Source organism: Dendropsophus ebraccatus, chromosome 6, assembly GCF_027789765.1.
Source record: "Dendropsophus ebraccatus isolate aDenEbr1 chromosome 6, aDenEbr1.pat, whole genome shotgun sequence".
Lineage (NCBI taxonomy): Eukaryota > Metazoa > Chordata > Amphibia > Anura > Hylidae > Dendropsophus > Dendropsophus ebraccatus.
This window is the reverse complement of record NC_091459.1, coordinates 116,568,605-116,586,906: the sequence shown is the minus strand read 5'-3', so window position 1 is coordinate 116,586,906 and position 18,302 is coordinate 116,568,605. Positions and strand designations below refer to the sequence as shown.

The window sequence follows — 18,302 nt, the reverse complement described above, 5'->3', positions numbered from 1 at the left end:
GCAATATGAGGACCACAATACTGACTGAAATATACGTAGTGTGAACCCAGCCTATATCTAAGGTGTATGGGGATCTAAGTGATAAACAGTAGATAGTGGATTTTTGTGTCAGGGTGGTACTAGTGGATTAGTAATAAACTGCAAGTAAGGGGCAAGATGAGGGGAAAAAATGTGTGTGTCTTTTTCGTATATATATTACACACATTAGTGTTTTATTACAATTATTATGTATGATATAATAATTTATATTGTGTAAATATTTTTGGAATGGGCAAGCCATCTAGGTGTTCACATAGACATATGATTGTACCCTTAAAAAAAAAAATCTAAAAAAACTGTTAATTCATTTGTACATGATCATAGCTATCTTAATACTATAAAATGTTACAGTAAAAAGATTATACAAAGCAGCTGACACCACTTTTGGGAGGTAACACTTCCTTCAAGTCCATGTTTGATGTTGGGATTTAAAGGGGTTTTCCGGGCAAAACAATGATGAGCCAGAAGGAGAGATTACCTATCAGTAGACAGCTGTTGCCCCTCTTTATTACAAAGCAGGGCAACGGCTGACTGCAGAGAGGCCTATTGTCTTAGAACTGAAGAAATAATGTTTCTTGGGTATTACACAGAGCGATTATCGTTCAAAAAATCGTTTAATCGTTCGCATTTGAACGATAATCGTTTCATGTAATAGCAGGCAATGATTAAACGACCAACGAGAAATCGTTGATCGTTTAATAGGATCCGGACCTATTTTTATCGTTTGATCCTTCGCACATCATTCGCACATTGTTCGGTGGAATAAGAATTCGCAGCTGAAATGTACGTAATACCGACGACTAAACGACCGCAAGAACGATCATAAATAACGATCATCGTTCTATGTAATTGGGCAAACGATTTCGGGTCGTTTGCCTTAGCAGTCGTTTAAAATCATTTATTGTTAATCGTTAGTCGTCGAAAAAATTGCTTGGTGTAATAGTACCTTTAGGCATCTAGGCAGGGTCAAACAGTGACTTTAAGTGAAAGTTACTTTCAAAAAAGGGCATCAGAGAGCTGCTTTGTATATCTTTCTTCCCTGCATTCCCTGTGCATTTCAGTGTCTAAAACATCATTATTACGCTCTGAGAAACATTACTAAAGAGGGGTAACAGTGGTCTACAGATGGGTAACCTCTCCTTATGGAAAGTTTTCTGGGTTAAAATCAAATCCCCAGTCATAATTTTAATGCTTCCAGGGTTAAACAATGACTACTTTGAAAAGGTGGTGTCAGGGCACCTTTGCATATCCTTGTTCTTAGAATGCCCAGTGGAGCATGAATGGCCTATAAGGGCCGTATTACACAACATCATTAAGAGGAGGAAGCAAATGCCAACTGGGCACGGGGAGCAGTGGCAGGCACTGTCTGGATGACCCATAGAACGTCTTGGCTGCCCATTGAAAAGAGCTGTGGTCTGCTGCTGTTGCTGCTCCTATTACACAGAGCGATAAGCAGCAGACTGGAATGGCCATTAATTGGCCAATCGTTTAGTGTAATAGGACATTAAGTCTCCACTGGTCTATAAAAGAGAATGATTGTTGACCTTATGGAGATCGACCAAAAAGGTGGAAGGTGGTTTCCTTCTGGCTAGCTCACTGACGTTAAGAAACATGTGATGGTGTCTCCGCAGTATTTTTGCATATTTGATTTCCTAGGGGGCAATGTTCCTAGATTCACTGACGTTGAGAAACACGTGATGGTGTCTCCGTGGTGTTTTGGTTGATCTCCCTAAGGTCAACCATCATTCTCTTGAATGCCCTTAATATACTTTGCTCCCACTTGCCAGAATCCTACTCCACACTGATGAGGGGAAATACCCCGAAACAGCTGTGGATGGATACCTTGCTGGGGTATTTCGCAAGTCCTGTCATTTTTTGATTGTTGCATGTTGGAAGGTGGTCTCCTTGACTGGAGACGCCTCTTGGCTTGGTTGTTCCTTCCCTGGCTAGCTCAATGACATTGAGAAACACTTGATGGTGTCTCTGCAGTATATTCCATGTCCATATGTCTATAAAACATTACTCATAAAGGGAAACATTACCTTTGGTCCCCCAATACCTTAAAGCACATCATGTGTTAAAATTACAAGGCCTTAAAGCAACAATCTGTGCCTCCAGAGCTGTGCTTCCTCCACAGAATTCGTTCTGTATAGACTTATTGCAAAGTATGGCCAAAGTCACATTTACATAAGAAATTTTAAACAAATAACTGGGAATTTTCTTCAATATTGTCCCCAAAGTATAGCTATCACATAGTGATACTAGCTCAATCAGGCTTCATCTCATTAGACAACTGTGACTCATCCTATGTGCGCAAGAACCTCCACCTTATATTCCACAAGACAAAATGCTAAGAGTCTTTTAGCGAGTATGACGTACGACTCCAAACGCGTTATTTCACAAAGTAAATTCAAGGCCGGTCTTTGTATGTTATAACTGGATTTATAGACTTAATAGTAAATTGCCTGATTAACTTACTAGGAAGGAGACTTCTGCATCAAATCCCAGAGTGGTGCACTAGGCAGCTATTGGCGTGGGATCCTGTAATAAAAGAAAAAGGAAAATTCTTTTACCATGAAGAAGTCAGGCATTTATTATATAGTATTGTAGGGTCACATTCTGGAGTGTGGTCAGGGTAGTGATAGAAGCACAACATGTCATGTAGAACACAAAGAACAGAACACAAGCTCCATTCATCTTATTGTCTACCATGTGTAAACTGTAAATGAGGATTATCAACAGTGATATGTACAGAAAACATGAATGACTGCGACAACAAATGCCACGAGTCAAAGAATGGAAACTTTAGTTATAAGCAAGGTGACATCACCTGAACCAGATTATTAGACATGGAGTGCATGGTGCAAAAGCTTACAATTCTATTACAGCATACATAAAATAAAAAATAAAAAAAACTGTTCCAGCTATTACAGCATACAAAAAAAAACAGTTCCAGCTAATTTATGGGGGTCCCCAAAACAGGACCCAAACAGACAATACCTTTAAAGTTGTTTACTAACAAACCTCACACGTCCCCATTCCCAGAATCAGAGATAAGTGTCTGGTCGGAAGGGGTCCCACTATCACCAAAAAAAAAAAAAAAAAATACTGAAACGATGGAAAAGAAACAGGCCATCATATTAAGTGACTATAGATAGATGGAAGTTTATAGGCTTCTGAAAGCCACTGTAATGCGTCATGGACATCCCCAGTTTATTTACACTTGCTGTAAATAGATAAAAAGAATATCCTGCAGGTCACAGGCACGGAGGGAGTCACACCGCCTGCAGTTAAATGTCGGATAATGTATAGTGGATTTTGTTCATGCTAAAAGATTAGAGTTGATGAATTAACTAGAACATAGCTGCAGGAGGCTGGGATTTCTGCAATTAGTAAAGAAATAAAAGATAGCAGGAACTAATTAGATATAGAATAGTATGATATTGGGAATCTTAATAACTACAATGAGGGACCCTGGTCCCCTATTGCTAATAAAGAAGTGGTTATTCGTGCTTGGTCACTCTTAAAAGGGGTACTCCAGCGGGGGGGGGGGGCACTTTTTGGTTGGGACCAGAGAGGAGGTGGCTGAGGGAAAAGACATCCAATCGCCTCTCCGGTTCCAGCGACGGGTCCCGCATCGCCGCGCTCCGGTGCCCGGCCGCTTCCGGGTGTCTGACACAGGCCCGAGACGTGACATCTCAGGTCCGCTCAGCCACTCAGTGAAGGAGGTGGGATCTGAGCGGACTTGAAACGGATCCCGCCTCCTTCACTGAGTGGCTGAGCGGACCTGAGACGTCACTTCTCGGGCCCGCGTCAGACACCCGTAAGCAGCCGGGAACTGGGCACAGGACCCACCACTGGAACCGGGGAGGTGAGTGGACGTCTTCATTTTTCCTCGGCCACCTCCTCCCCGGTCCCAGCCAAAAAGTGCCCGCTGGAGTACCCCTTTAAAGTGAAAGTGCATGATTGATTCTGTATCTGTCATCTACTTTGAAAGAGAAGTCCGTTGGGGGGGGGGGTTGAACATAACAGTCAGTATGCTTACCTGCCCCTGTGCCCAATCAGTGACTGCAGTAGTGTCCCGCTCCAGTTACTGACTGGCTGAGCGAGGCATCTGTCAGCCAGGTCGTGATGTAGCTGCAGGGGAGATCTGCAGACTGTCAGCGGGCCCAGGAATGGTTTGAATCGCTGCGCAGGTATAGGGCTGCATCTGACTTCAGCAACCATCGCTGAGCAAATGCTTCATGTTCTGGTTTGGACAAACCTGAGTGTCTTGAAGTTTGCGCATGCCTGCAGCAACATATTGTATACCATCTCATAATTCTGATGCATGTATATTATAGAATATGTATGAGAGTGTTAATACAAATAGCTATCAGTCAGTAAGTTGGACCGCCCTCTTGACTACTAAGCCTAGAACAGGCAGGGATTAAAACAAATTAATAAATTATACATTAATTTTCTAACAAAACTATATATCTGTTTAGGTATAATAGGTTTCCGGAAGCTGGATCCATTTGTAACAGGACAGGTTTTCTTTTAAAGGTTGTCAAGTACTGCACTTTGCTCAAGAGATTTTGCTTCAGAAATTGAAAGATGGCCCTTAACACTGCCATGACATGTTCATTATGGACGGTCTCTATATGAACACTCTCCTGCGGATCTAGATGAATAATGGAGAACTTCAACCTAGAAGACGATCCAAGAGTAGTTTTCTAATGAAACAATTGATAGACTGAGAACCTGATTTTTAAAACATCAAAGTTTTCTAGGTGATGCAGTAATTTTGCAGAGATTTATTCTAATAATGGCAGCCTCGGCCGTCCCTTCTCACAGAGTCAGGCTGCAGCTTGGCATCAATTATTAACTCCACTTCAAACACCGCAAACAATCCGGCGACTTAATTACACTCAGTCCTTCACATTATTTATACAGTACGAGAGGAAAGAGACAATATTTTTGTCATTAATCTGAGGCTCCAGAATGGGAGGCTACATACACCAATGTGAGGTACAATACAATTGGCTCCTTGACATAGGCTTCAAAAATTTTAAAAAGTTTGTCAATATTAATAATCGTTTAGGGCTAGGGATCAGCGAATTGACAGTGCTAGTGAAACTAGGCTCAGCAGTCAGGTTGTCATTCGATCTCCATGCCCCTCTGGGTACCTGGAAAAGCTGAATCCTGTCCTGGGAAACTTCTCCCAGTCTCCTAGAACTGGATCCAGCTATTTCAGGTACCCAGAGCGAGCGGCACAGAGATCAGAGGCAGACGGCTAATGAGCTGACTTCAGAGCCTAATGACGTGCTGTAAATTCGCCATCCTTAGTTAGGACTACAGCAAAATGTTGTAAAAAAATAAAAATTTTGGGACATATGCAGGGAGGTTCTCCTTGCAAAATTAGAATCAGGGGTCTCTATTCTTGTACAGGACCTTAGAACATTTGCACAAGCTCTCCTATTGCCATAATTGCACTAGCATTCTTTGTGTTCACAGGATGTTGGTACCGGGATTTATTTTGATATGGTGTCATGATGGAATTTTTACCCTGTTATGGGGCAATGGGCATCTGTCTCATGAGGCTGGTTTTACACTGCCTTGAATTAAAATTTTTTCCAAAAATGCCAGCAGCCAGATGTTAGCTGGAAATCAGTGGAAATTTATGAAATGCCTTACATGCTTGGCATTTTTTTCGTGGCATTTTTCTGTCCTCTGTATTTTTTTTGGTCTCTGTGGCAGTTTTTCCAAAAAGCAGCATGCTGAGGTTTTTTTTTTCCGTGAAACTGTAGTGTTTATCTTCCATAGACATCAATGGAATTGCTTGTTCATCTCAAAAACCCCAGTGCTTAGGTTTATGGCTTTTCTTTTTGCCTGAAAAGATAATCTTTGGGTGCACTTCACACACACTTTTGTCTGGTGTTTTTCAGGCAAAAAAAAGCCAGAAAGCCAATGAAGAGTTTCTTTTCCTGGCATTTTTTCTATTGTTTTTTTTTTTTTTTTTACTTTGTGTGAATTACGTTTTTTGTGGTTTAGGCATTTTTGTGTGCTGAACTTTTTTCCCTCTGCAATCACATGAAGTCACAAAAAAGCCAGAAAACCCCCACAGCTTTACACACTACAATAGCATTTTTGAGACAATGAAAACAATAAAAAACAACAAGATGGCTGAAAAAATGCCACACCCTCAACTCAGTTTTGACAAAACTGACACACAGCCTGAAAAACACCAGAGAGGAGAGAAAAACACTACCCCAAAAAACTCAGTGTGTAAGGCATATCATAAATTTCAATTGACTTTCATCTAACATGATGTTGGCGCTGTTGGCGTTTTTGCAAAAAAAAAAAAAAAAAAAACCAAACATATGATGTTTTTCTGAGATTTTAAGGCAGTGTGAAGCCAGCCTAAGGCAGTTTCTCTGGCGGCCAGAAAAAAAACCCAGAGAAGGTTTGTGTGAAACCACCCTAAAGTTTTTTTTTGGTTTCCTCTAGATCAACTCGGTAAAGTGATAGCCCATCAAGTCCACCCTATTTTCAACCTCATCAACTATGTACAGATATACAGAACATGTGCATAACACCTTTTAGGCTGTGTCCAAACACAGTAAAATACAGCCCATAATTTCAAAAAGGGAAATTGCTTTACCGCTACAGTCAACGGACAGGTCAGTAAAGCAGAGACCAGAAAGTGAAAGGTTTAGCCGCCCATGTGACCCTCCTCTTAACCATTACAACCTGTTCTAATGTTACGTGTAGTGCATTAAATATAGTAAATCTTGTTAACTCTGTGCTGTAAGAGAAAAGACACCCAACGCTCTCCTAATGCAGATTACATAAAAATAGCAGCACCTGAGACAAGCCGCAGGATAAAAATGTCTCCTAATCCCAGGCTATTAAAGGATGAAGGCGGCTACAGCACCTAATGAGCAACTCTTGTCTCTTTGTGGGGATTCCACTGAAACCAAGTTTATCTGCTTTTGACTTCTGATTTAGCCATGAGTGCCAATCTTTTATCTATATGGGAAACAGATCACTGATCTCAGGGAGACCAGACAAAGATTTAACTGTCGGCTGCATATTAAAGCACTGAATACGGTGAAATCCTAGGTGCATTGTTCCATGGGAAATACAAATATGCAAAAAAAGAGCCCATGGAGCCTCACTGACAGTGTTATCTTTGGTTGGTCTCCCTGAGATCAGTGATGTGTTTCCAATATGGCTCTACTAGGCATTGCGCGCACCTAGCCAGAATCCTGCTTCACACTGATGAGGGGCAACACCCCAAAACAGCTGTCTGTAGATGGACACATGGCCTTGGTTTTTCCCTTGTCATTACATTGACTTATAGGGCCACTTAATATGGTGGTTTTCCTAGAGGAGCCACACCTTGGCTGCGCCCTTCCCAGAGAGATATTTGGCTAGTACTGTGTTTTAAGACTCTTAAATGAGGCTCCTATTAATCTTTTCTCTACATGCATGTCTAGTTTATCAGGAAAGACTCTAAAGGGTTTGTCTTAATGATGTATGCCATGAGGGGGGGCATACCGGCAAGGCCCCACTCTATACGTAGTGTCTGTGAAAAATAAATAAATGGCGTAATGGCGGTCACTAAGGGGTTGAGTATTGACTTACAGGGAAGCTACCTCCAATAGGTGGCACTATAGAACCTGCTTTTTTCCTTACACAGAAGAGTTTCTTCGTTACTGTTGGGTGATTTTACAATATTTCGTACTGGAATGTATGAAAACACAAACAAAATAATGGAAAGCATTGGAGCATGATGGATTACATGTATTCTGAATCATACAAAGTAAACCTGCCGGACAGGTAGACCATGAACTGCTGAATACTGATGTAGCAAAAATAATATGAAATTACTCCAAAGAAACAAACAGCCTACGTAGAAAAGAGGGAGAGCAGAGCCACATCAAAGAGGAGAGACTCTCTGCCAGGAACCGCAAGTTTGCCGATGGTTTATAAATAACCCAAGAAAAACCACCAGGAAGAGCTAGAATATAAACATACGGGTAGGCAGCCATCAGAAATAAACTAACAATGCTTTAAGGGCTTGTTTTATGCCGGCATTTTAAGCAGGCATCTTCATCGGGTAACAGTATAAATAGAACTAGATGGCTAGGTCCCCCTTTTTGACACCCATATGGTCCAGCAGGGACCATGGTATGAAGTCCTGAGTGAATGTCATACGCAGGACTGACAATTAGAAATTGTCAAATAGAGTTCTCCAGGACCTCTAGAAAGCAGACCAAAAAAAAAGTTAAATTATTATTTTTTTGCACTTCATTATGGTGGCAGCCAGAGTTTTTAAAGCGTAACTGTCTATTTTTTGGGGCTATTATGGCTTGATCAAATCATATACAGACACTCTGGTGTTGATTTTTAATATAGGCCAAGCGGCATTAGTATCAGCCATAGATGAGATGTGCAGCCGTTCCTTCCTCTCCAGTTTCCGTGTTTTACAGTTCTCCCTCTCTGAAAATCTAGCACTCCTTTATAAGACCCACATGAACAAAATCAGCAGGATATGCCTGTGCTCACATGTCTGGACCTTATGTCTTCCCCACTCTGTGAGTGCAGCAGTGGTAAGTGTAATACCATATCCATACTTGTGTCGTTTGGGGGCAGCCTTCCCCGCCGGTGGTGCTGGCCGGGTTCTGGTGGGGCTTTTTGTGTCTGGTCCTGTGGCTTGGGGGTTGCAGGGCCATTCCACCAGAGGACCTGCACGGTGGTACATGGGGCTATTATGGCTTGATCAAATCATATACAGACACTCTGGTGTTGATTTTTATATAGGCCAAGCGGCATTAGTATCAGCCATAGATGGGATGTGCAGCCGTTCCTTTCTCTCCAGTTTCCGTTTTTTTTTTTTTTTTGCAGAAATCATTAGTATAAGCAATTTTAAGAAACTCTATATTGGGTTTTATTAGGCAAAAAAAGCCTCCCCCCCCTCCCTCACTTCTTGTCTGTGCATTATCATTATATCCTATGGAGGGGCTGAGGGAGATGAGGGAGAAGGAAGAAGAGACATGAAGGTCAGCTGTTTGTAGTCTGGGCACCTAAAACGCTGGATTCAGAGGTCAGAAAGGTCAGTGCTTATCTAGGAACTTGCAGGGTGATTGCAGAAGATTGCAGGGTGTTGTGCTGTGCTGGACTGATATTTCTCTCCTCCATGCTCACTCACTCCTCTCAACCCCTCCCTTCTCCATAGAGCATAATGGACACAGAAATCCTGCTTCTTCTGAAGTGAGGGGGGGCGCAAGGAAAACAGCTTTTTCAGTACAGAAGGAAACTCTTTTGATAAATAAAACCCATTACAGAGTTTCTTAAAATCGCTTGTACTATAGATCTTTATTGTTTTTAAAAAAATGACCCTGAAATGATGGTTACACTTTAACAACATAAAGATATGCTTTACAGAAAGCCCCATAGTCATGGACAGCAGAGAGGACCTGTCCCATTGACTTGAACGGGAAAGGTTTTTAGGTGTGCTCTGTGACCTTTTTAAAAGGTCATTACATAGAGAGGGGGAGGCTGAGCTGTGATCTTCATCTATAGTCTTTGGGGGAGATTTATCAAACATGGAGTAAAGTGAAACTGGCTCAGTTGCCTCTAGCAACCAATCAGATTCTACCTTTCATTTTCCAAAGAGTCTGTGAGGAATGAAAAGTGGAATCCGATTGGTTGCTAGGGACAACTGAGGCAGTTCCACTTTACACCATGTTTGATAAATCTCCCCCTTTATCTATAAACAGGGGTCACCCATCAGAATTACTGTACAGCAGCAGTTTCCTCCTAGCTTAGTTTTAACCTTAGTGGCAGGAATAGAAACTATAAGATTTCAGGGTCATTTTAAAAAATATAAACCAGAAAATGGAAAATTATAAGAAAAAAAAAACTTTTCACATAAAAACTTGTTCCCAATATAACATTTAGGACATAATCCCAGGTCATGTGCCTTCTTTGAAAGCAAGGTCCCCAGGCCACATATCTAATTGCGTTAAGTGAGACTGAAAACAGTTGAGGGGACTGTTTTATGCAGTTTACACAACTCCCAATAAGGGTTAGGTTGCACCACTCTTTGCCCTTATGTGTATTAACACCTTTGGGCTGTTAGAGGAAATGAAGACAACTCTCACAAGTACAGTACTACGTTTGGACTTCTCCCAAGTTGTGATTGCAACATGTACACACACCAATGGTCCCCAGGAGCAAAGTGTAGGTGTCCTAGAGTACCGCTTTTTACAAGAAAATCTGTCAGCAGTCATTCTCAGAAATCAAGTGTCAAGGAGGCGGTGCCAAGCCATCCACACATTCCCCCTCCCTTAAAGGAGAAGTCCGGTGACTTCAAATAACGGACAGCCCCAGGACCGCCCTGGAAGTCACCCCTCACAGCTCGGGGGGGGGGGGGGGGGGGGGGGGGGGAGGAATGCCCTTCCTGGCTGATGGACTGGATGGGTACAGTACCTGTTTTTAAGATTGTGGTGCACAGAGGGTCCAACCTTGGGGCTTCCTTAGGCAGCTTTGGTTTCCATTGCAAATTCTGACCATGATTCTACAACTATAATAATGGCGTCACAGGGTAACATGCAGGAGTCATGTATTGTTCTCCTCCTTAACGAAACTGCACTTACAGCATAGATAACGTCTCTCTTTTATGAATGGTCTTTATCTACTTTAATAGAACCATTCTTCATTATACGGTTTAATACATTGATGATCCCGGTGACACGATTTGTGGTCCCAGTAAAATCGATAGTTTCCATGAACGCTCATTACTTTCTTGTGTAATAAAAGACTTCCAGCTGATAACACCGGCTACTGTCCTTTGCTTCCATTAGTTACTCTATGCCATCATTTTTTTTCATTGCTTTGTCCTGTGTGAATAATTCACGGTGGAGAAGAATCCAGAAAATGATTAACAGCTGGACGACCTGCAGAATCACTTACATAGTATATAAACCTGGCGCGAGCAGCTCCTCACACAGCTTAACTTCATAAGATCAAACTTCTGATTATTACTATTAAAAAAAGTTATGTTTACATCCCAAGTCAGGAATGTGAGTTCATTATCTGTGATACCACTTAAAGGGGTTATCCATGATTAGTACTTCCAAAAACAGAGAGTGGGTGTGGTGTTACAATGTCCCACCCCCTCCCCCCAGAATGGATTCATGCTGGATCAGAGTTGTATCTGGATGTTGGTGTGGTTTTTGCAAAATTTCTCTCTTTTAAAGTCCTTTCCCTTCCTTTACAGTTGACAGCTCATTGCCTAGGACCACCAATCATCACTCAGAGGTAGCTGGGATCCTCGGGGGTGGTAAATATATACTTTTGCTTCCTCTGTGTCTCCCACTGAGCTTGTACATGTCTCCAAGGCTTGGATCGTTTTTAAGATCTCTTAAGCCCTCTCTTAAGCCCATGGGGGGGGGGGGGCTAGGTTCACACTACGTATCTTACCGCTCATAGTGCGAACCGCGAATATACGCACGTAGTTTTGCGGTTGATGAGTTCGCTTGAAAGTATACGATATACGCACAGTTCACACTACGTGTGTAAGCTCATTTTGATCTTGTGCACTAGCCCAGCTCTATGCACTGGAGGCAGGCCTGGCACTATTCCCTCCCCTCTGTGACATGCCTCAATTAAAATCAAGAGGGCCCCATCACCAAGGGTAGGGGATATCCTCACACTGGGGGTGCCCTGGAACACCTCCAGTGCACAAGAAAATGGCGCCAAGCGTGTGAACCGGACAGTATTTTGAAAAAAAAAAAGGACCACGCCACCAGGATGCCTGTGTTGGTGCCAACCGGTAATGTAAAAAAAAAAAAAAAAAAAGAAAAAAAAAAAAGTCTCACGAGAGGCGTATTTTCTCATCAGTACGATGTCCTCCACGAATATATGAGCCAATTATCCTTCTGCCAAGTCTCATACACCGTCACAATGTGGTTGCTTCAACTAAAGGTGTATGGCAGAGAACAGAATAAAACATAGAAGGGGGTAACCAAGTCAGACGACGACGTTGCCTCCACAATAACGAGAACAGACAGAAGGGAAATGCTGTTTCCCGGCTCAGCATCTGTTGACTATGAAGTAATAGAAACTGAAAAAAAAAGTTTCATTTTAGCTTTTCTAGCTTTACACCGACGCTGTTCATGGTGCGGATCATGGGAAATGCACGTTTTTATAGATTTATCATAGGGATTTTAATTTTTTCATAAGGTCACATCCTGCGTAAGGTCATATCCGTACACGGACTGCTAAACAACTATGTATTGATCAAAGCCTTCAAGGTTAACCCATAGACATTCAGAGACAGGCAATTTTCTTTAAGACTTGGCAGCTCATAACATTTCTTAAATATTTCCTGAAAGCAAAAATCAATGAAACACTAAAGAATAGGAGTCATCATTTCATGAACTATTCAGAGACTGTTTCATAGGCTAGCACTGCGTCAGCTCATAAGTCACAAATGTTCTTTACAATGACTCTACTGGAACAGAGACGGCAATTTGAAAATCCAGACAGGGCAGCGAGATCTTAAGGTTGTGATGTTTGCAAAGTAATGATCTCATTGGCTTCTATTGGACTTGTCACATGGGAAATGGTTCATTCTCTCAGTCAAAAGGTTGATTTTATTCAATTATGATTATAGCTTAAAAATTCTGTCACTTTTCTTGGTGCTGTTCCTGGTCTGGCCAAAAGGGTCAGTGCATACATACTCCTAATCTACTGTGTTTCCCTGAAAATGAGACAATGTCTTACAATAATTTTTGCTCCCGAAGATGCACTAGGTCTTATTTTCAGGGGATGTTTTTTTTCCCCATGAAGAATTTATATGTCACGTGCACAGCAGAGACAGAGCATACGATATGGCAGCTTCCAGCCACCAGGGGGAGCTCACCACAGCACACTTGTACAGCACAGCAGGGACAGTGTATGTTATGGCGCTGAGCAGAGGATGCAGATGATGGGATAACGGCAGACTGGGAGCAGCTCTACATCTGGCAGTACAGGACAGCGAGGATGGTGGCAGGCGACAGTCTTCATGTCCTGCAAACAGCTGCTCTGCAATGGTCGGTAAAGGAAGGGGACAATGGCAGTGGCTAAAAAGGATCACAGCTTCAGGTCCTGGTATTCTGTTTGGCGGGCATGCTTCCCAACTTTGCTAGGTCTTACTTTCGGGGGAGGCCTTATATTGAACAATTCAGCAAAACCTTTACTAGTTCTTATTTTCAGGGGATGTCTTATTTTTGAGGAAACAGAGTATCTCTGCTCAGCATTACCTTTAAAGGGACACCTGTCAGCTATTTTTTGCCTGAGTAATATGATTATAGATAGAAAATACAGATGAGCGAACCTGGAGCATGCCCGAATCCATCCGAACCCGATTGTTCGGCATTTGATTAGCGGTGGCTGCTGAAGTTGGATAAAGCCCTAAGGCTATGTGGAAAACATGGATATAGTCATTGGCTGTATCCATGTTTTCCAGACAACCTTAGAGCTTTATCCAAGTTCAGCAGCCCCGCTAATCAAATGCCGAACGATCGGGTTCGGATGGATTAGAGTATGCTCGAGGTTCGCTAATCTCTAATAGTAAACTTTGTTTGCTGCATGTGCTGTATGGAAATAAAGTACTTGGAGTAGAGATGAGCGAGCGAGTGACTTGAGCATGCTCACGTCGGATCACTCGGCATTTGATTACCAGTGGCTGACTACGTTCGATGCAACCCTAGGGAATCCTGGAAAATATGAATATACTCCATGGCTGTATCCATGTTTACCCAGAGGATATTTCCAAATCAGCTGCACAGGCAATGTAAGTTTATTAACTTTATTAAAGCAATATTATAAAAAAAAAAAAAAAAAAAATCATTACTCTGAGGTACCCCTTTAAAGTTGTGACTTTAAAGTCTTATTTAGGGACAATTTAGTGGTTTCTATTGGCATTATATGGCATTCTTATCTGGGCACTGTACATCATAACTATGCTGTGATAAAATACTATTTGGTCAAAAAAAAAAAATCTGAATCAGCAAATCCCATGGCATCAGTCATGGCCGAAAGCCTTAGCTGCCGCTGGAATTAGAATAAAGTTTGACAGTGAAACAATTGCTGGTCTCATCACATTGGTATATACCCTGGGATTTTAACATACAAGAGCCTGGAGTTTATATAATCATATACAAAAAATATACAATAAGTGCCAGATTTGTGGGTAAACATGGCATTTATTAGATTGATCAGAACAAACTGGTTAGACTGGTTCAAGCGGACAGAAAGGCAACACCGGCTAATGTATCCTGGTACATGAGATCATGTTGTAAACATGCAGAGTAAAGTGCCCATAGTACTCTATAGCCCCGGCTAAATATCTATGCACCGCTCTAAATCACACAGACGCTCACTATAGTTGTTTTAATGTGTTTCCCTTCCTCTCCTTTTTTGCTATAATCTGCCTGCACTTACACCCAACTATACACACTGCTGCTATAATGTGCCTGCACTCACATTCAGCTATACACACTACTGTATAGAAAAGTCTCTGTCACTGTCCTCCTGCACAGTTCTGTGATTATCACTTCCTGATTGGTCCATACTAAACACACATCCCTTCCCCATTGCTGTCATGTGACCACACAGACCTCTGACAGCAGCCCTGCTTCTTTATTTTAGTCTGCTGTACTATGTTACTGCATTGTGGGGATCTGCAGTTCCATCTTGTATCTACAAACTGCTGCTGTTTTTCGGGTTTATGCACTTACTATACATTATACTCCACATGCTGCTTGCTATACTGTACAGTAACTTATAATGTCACATATTCTGCTGTTTCTGAATGTTTTACATGTTATTTGGAATAAAAAATCATTATTTTTGGAGTGTGGAACAAATTGTCTGCATTTCTATGATTCCTTATGGGAAAATTTGCTTTGATTTAAGAATGATTTGGATTACAAGCAAGGTCCCGGAACGAATTATGCTCATATCGATCTGCTCAGTTCCTCCTGCTCTATAACATGATTGACTGCATTGTCAATGTGACAGGTTCCCTTTAAATGACCATATGCTAAAATGATGTAAAGACAACAACCTTTGGTTGAAGATGAGCTGGATGAAATCTGAGAGTATTTGGGTTACACTCTTTGTCCTCACTCAAATGCAGCATCAATTATTGCACCTAAACTGCATGGTATAACCCCAGCCTAATACCGGCTTCAGATTATGAAGCAAATGTCATCCCAATCTGGTTCTTTATAGCTTTGTCAGCAAGATACATGGTCACATGTCAATCCCGTAGCATCTGGTGGAACAAGAGATTTGCATTATGATGACATGTCAATATTAAGTTATAGTTTCCATAATGTTGTTGAACCCTTTTGCCGCATTCTGGGTATTCTCTGGGCAAATGAGAGAATGCACTGCAGTGTATATTATATTGAATTTGTTTTGTTTAGTCTGATCCCTTTTGGAGGGACATATTATTCCAGATGTTTAATTTCAGCCGTGGGAGTAAATTATTGGCCGACAGAACCACTTTCAGCACCTGGATAAATTAATTTATGTTCAAAAGACCACAGAGGCAGAAGGGTTTTGCATGGCACTTAAAGGGATATTCCTATCTCAACTGATACAGCTTGTAGGGCTTAAAGGGATATTCCACCAAGAGCTAAAAAATGAAATACTCTAAACCCAGCTGGTCTGACTCATCAAGTCCCCCTGAGTATTTTTAGTGGTCTCCATTAGAGATGAGCTGGGTTCGGGTTTGAGTCCATCCGAACCCGAACCTTCGGCATTTGATTCGCCGGGGCTGCTGAACTTGGATAAAGCTCTAAGGTTGTCTGGAAAACATGGATACAGCCAATGACAATATCCATGTTTTCCACATAGCCTTAGGGCTTTAGCCAACTTCAGCAGCCACCGCTAATCAAATGCCAAACATTCGGGTTCAGATGGACTCGAGCATGTTTGAGGTTCGCTCATCTCTAGTCTCCATTTTTTCTAGCTGCCACCATTCCTGAGTAACATTCCTTTTTCTGAAAGCCGGACTATACCCAAGATGGCGCCGGCTGGGAAACTACATTTGCACTTCATGCAACTCAGAGCCAACTGCCAAGTAGTCGCCTCATTTTGTATGTATCTGCCCTTCGCTGGCTCTGTTTCCTTTCCCCTATACTGCTCTGGAGGCTGTCACTGTTCTGTTTCCCTGCCCCTTGGCCAGGTGCTAACGGATTGGAGTGATGTCAGTGATGGGGTTACATATGAGGTGTTACAGCTTGCCTGCCAACAGAAGACACAGGGATCATGTGACTTTGGTCTCAGAAGTGAGGGTGAGGACAGAGGAGTGGAGACAGAGTGGAGCAGGAATTGAGGATTTTCTGCAGCTTTAGGCTATGTTCACACTGGGAAAAATAGACATGCGGCCGGATGCGTACGAACAGCAAACATACGTCCGTAGTACAGTTATGCTTCCCTAGCTTGTTTCGAAGCGATCTGAAACAGGTCATTTACTTGGAAATCTTCGCCCAGACCAGTAAACCACACAGAACCTTTTGGATCGAAAAATCAAGTTCAATTTGGCTGAAATAAGTACTCCGTACAGGACCGCATGGAAATCCACGGCCGTGAGTTGGAACATTTCCGTCCTCAAACAACGGTCGTGTTCATTTTTCATGGCGCCGTATACGATCCGCCTGTAAGTTCATACGTAGTGTGCATTGTGCGGCCGTATATCGTATATACTTTCAAGCAAACGCATCAACCTCAAAACTACGTGCGTATAATCGCGGTACGCACTACGGCCGGAAATATATGTAGTGTGAACATAGCCCCCAGGTGTAAGGGTGGGCTCACATTGAGGAAATCTCGTGGATAAACTCTGCGGAATTCCGCCGGCTGTATGCGCTGACGGACGTGCGTCTTTCCGCCCGTTCCATAGACACCATTCTATGGGCCGGCTGATTCCGCATTCCGCCGACCCATAGAATGGTGTCTATGGAGCCGGCGGAAAGGCGTACGTCGGTGGGCGCGTACAGCCGGCGGAATTCTGCAGAATTTATCAGAGAGAATTCCTCAATGTGAACCCACCCTAAGTCAGGATGTGCTGCAGACAAACAGCCTAATTCATGTAATAGAAACCTATTACAAACAAGCTTAGATTACAGGTGGGGATTGAAAAGGGTTAAATATTTCTTAGGTGGAGTGCCCCTTTAATAACTTGTTTGCAAATACATTAATTTAGCAAGCTTACCTCCTTTACTGATAAGCCAATCTTATAAAATCCTTACTGTACACAGTGAATAAAAGCCTCTATGACATTGTTCTTTAAACCACTCAATTGATAGCAATTTCCTGTTCGATTTTATTTGAGATTCAGATCTGTATTCTGCCTGTACATTTGTCTGCTTATTCCTCGCGATTATGCTACTGAACGCGGCAAGCCTAATCTAATTCATTAAAGCCGCACGTAACACACGGAGCGCCATTTCGATCAATGCAAAAAATAACCAGTGAAACAATGGGGTTCCTCTCCAGCAGAAGTTGAGGATAGAGCAGAAACTCGACAGCCAAAGAAATGCAAAAAAAATAAATAAATTGCTGATTACGAGCCTCAGCTGTGGTTCCTCTACTAACAAAATATAGAAAATGGCACAAATCATAAATATGGCACCTGATATTTGAGGCGAGAAAAATACTTATAATAAAGAGACGTATACAGGACGCCATACAATGGCATATGGAGTCCCCTGCAGGCCTGTACTCATGGACACTCAACTCCGTGTGCAAACTCATTGTAACACATTTTGGAACTATTATTTCTTTCAAATACCATATCTTCTGTTCAAGCCAAAGTGAAGCCTACAGAGATATACTCTATAAAATTGAGTGGGAAGGAGGAGGTACAGACGTAGCTCATATCCATATGTATCTGCATTATAGGAGCTTGTATTTAGCGCTCAAAACGTCATTTGCTTAAGGACTAAAGCCGATAATCTATAATATATCGGGACATACTGATCACAATCTAATGCCTGCTTAAGGCCCTATTACACAAAACGATTATTGGCTGTATTTAGCCGATATCGGTTATGGCCAATAATCGTCTTGTGTAATAGACGATAGCGACATGAACGATGTTGACTGATCGTTGTCTGTCGGTTGTATTTCGACATGTTGAACGATGTTTGCTCCTCAGCATCTTTCACGCACTGTTTGAAGAACTGGGTCCACTATGAAATTTTTGATAAATA

The 18,302-nt window shown here is 42.1% G+C and overlaps 1 protein-coding gene across 1 annotated transcript in view; it reads right to left on the bottom strand.

Moving 5' to 3' along the window:
- The window catches only part of HPCAL1 (hippocalcin like 1), a 113,083-nt gene that overhangs the window by 69,602 nt on the left and 25,179 nt on the right, over positions 1-18,302 (bottom strand). Inside the window, exon 2 of the mRNA XM_069975724.1 lies at positions 2,518-2,580. The gene's annotated coding sequence lies outside the window, so the exon portion shown is untranslated. The remainder of the gene's footprint in view (positions 1-2,517; positions 2,581-18,302) is intronic.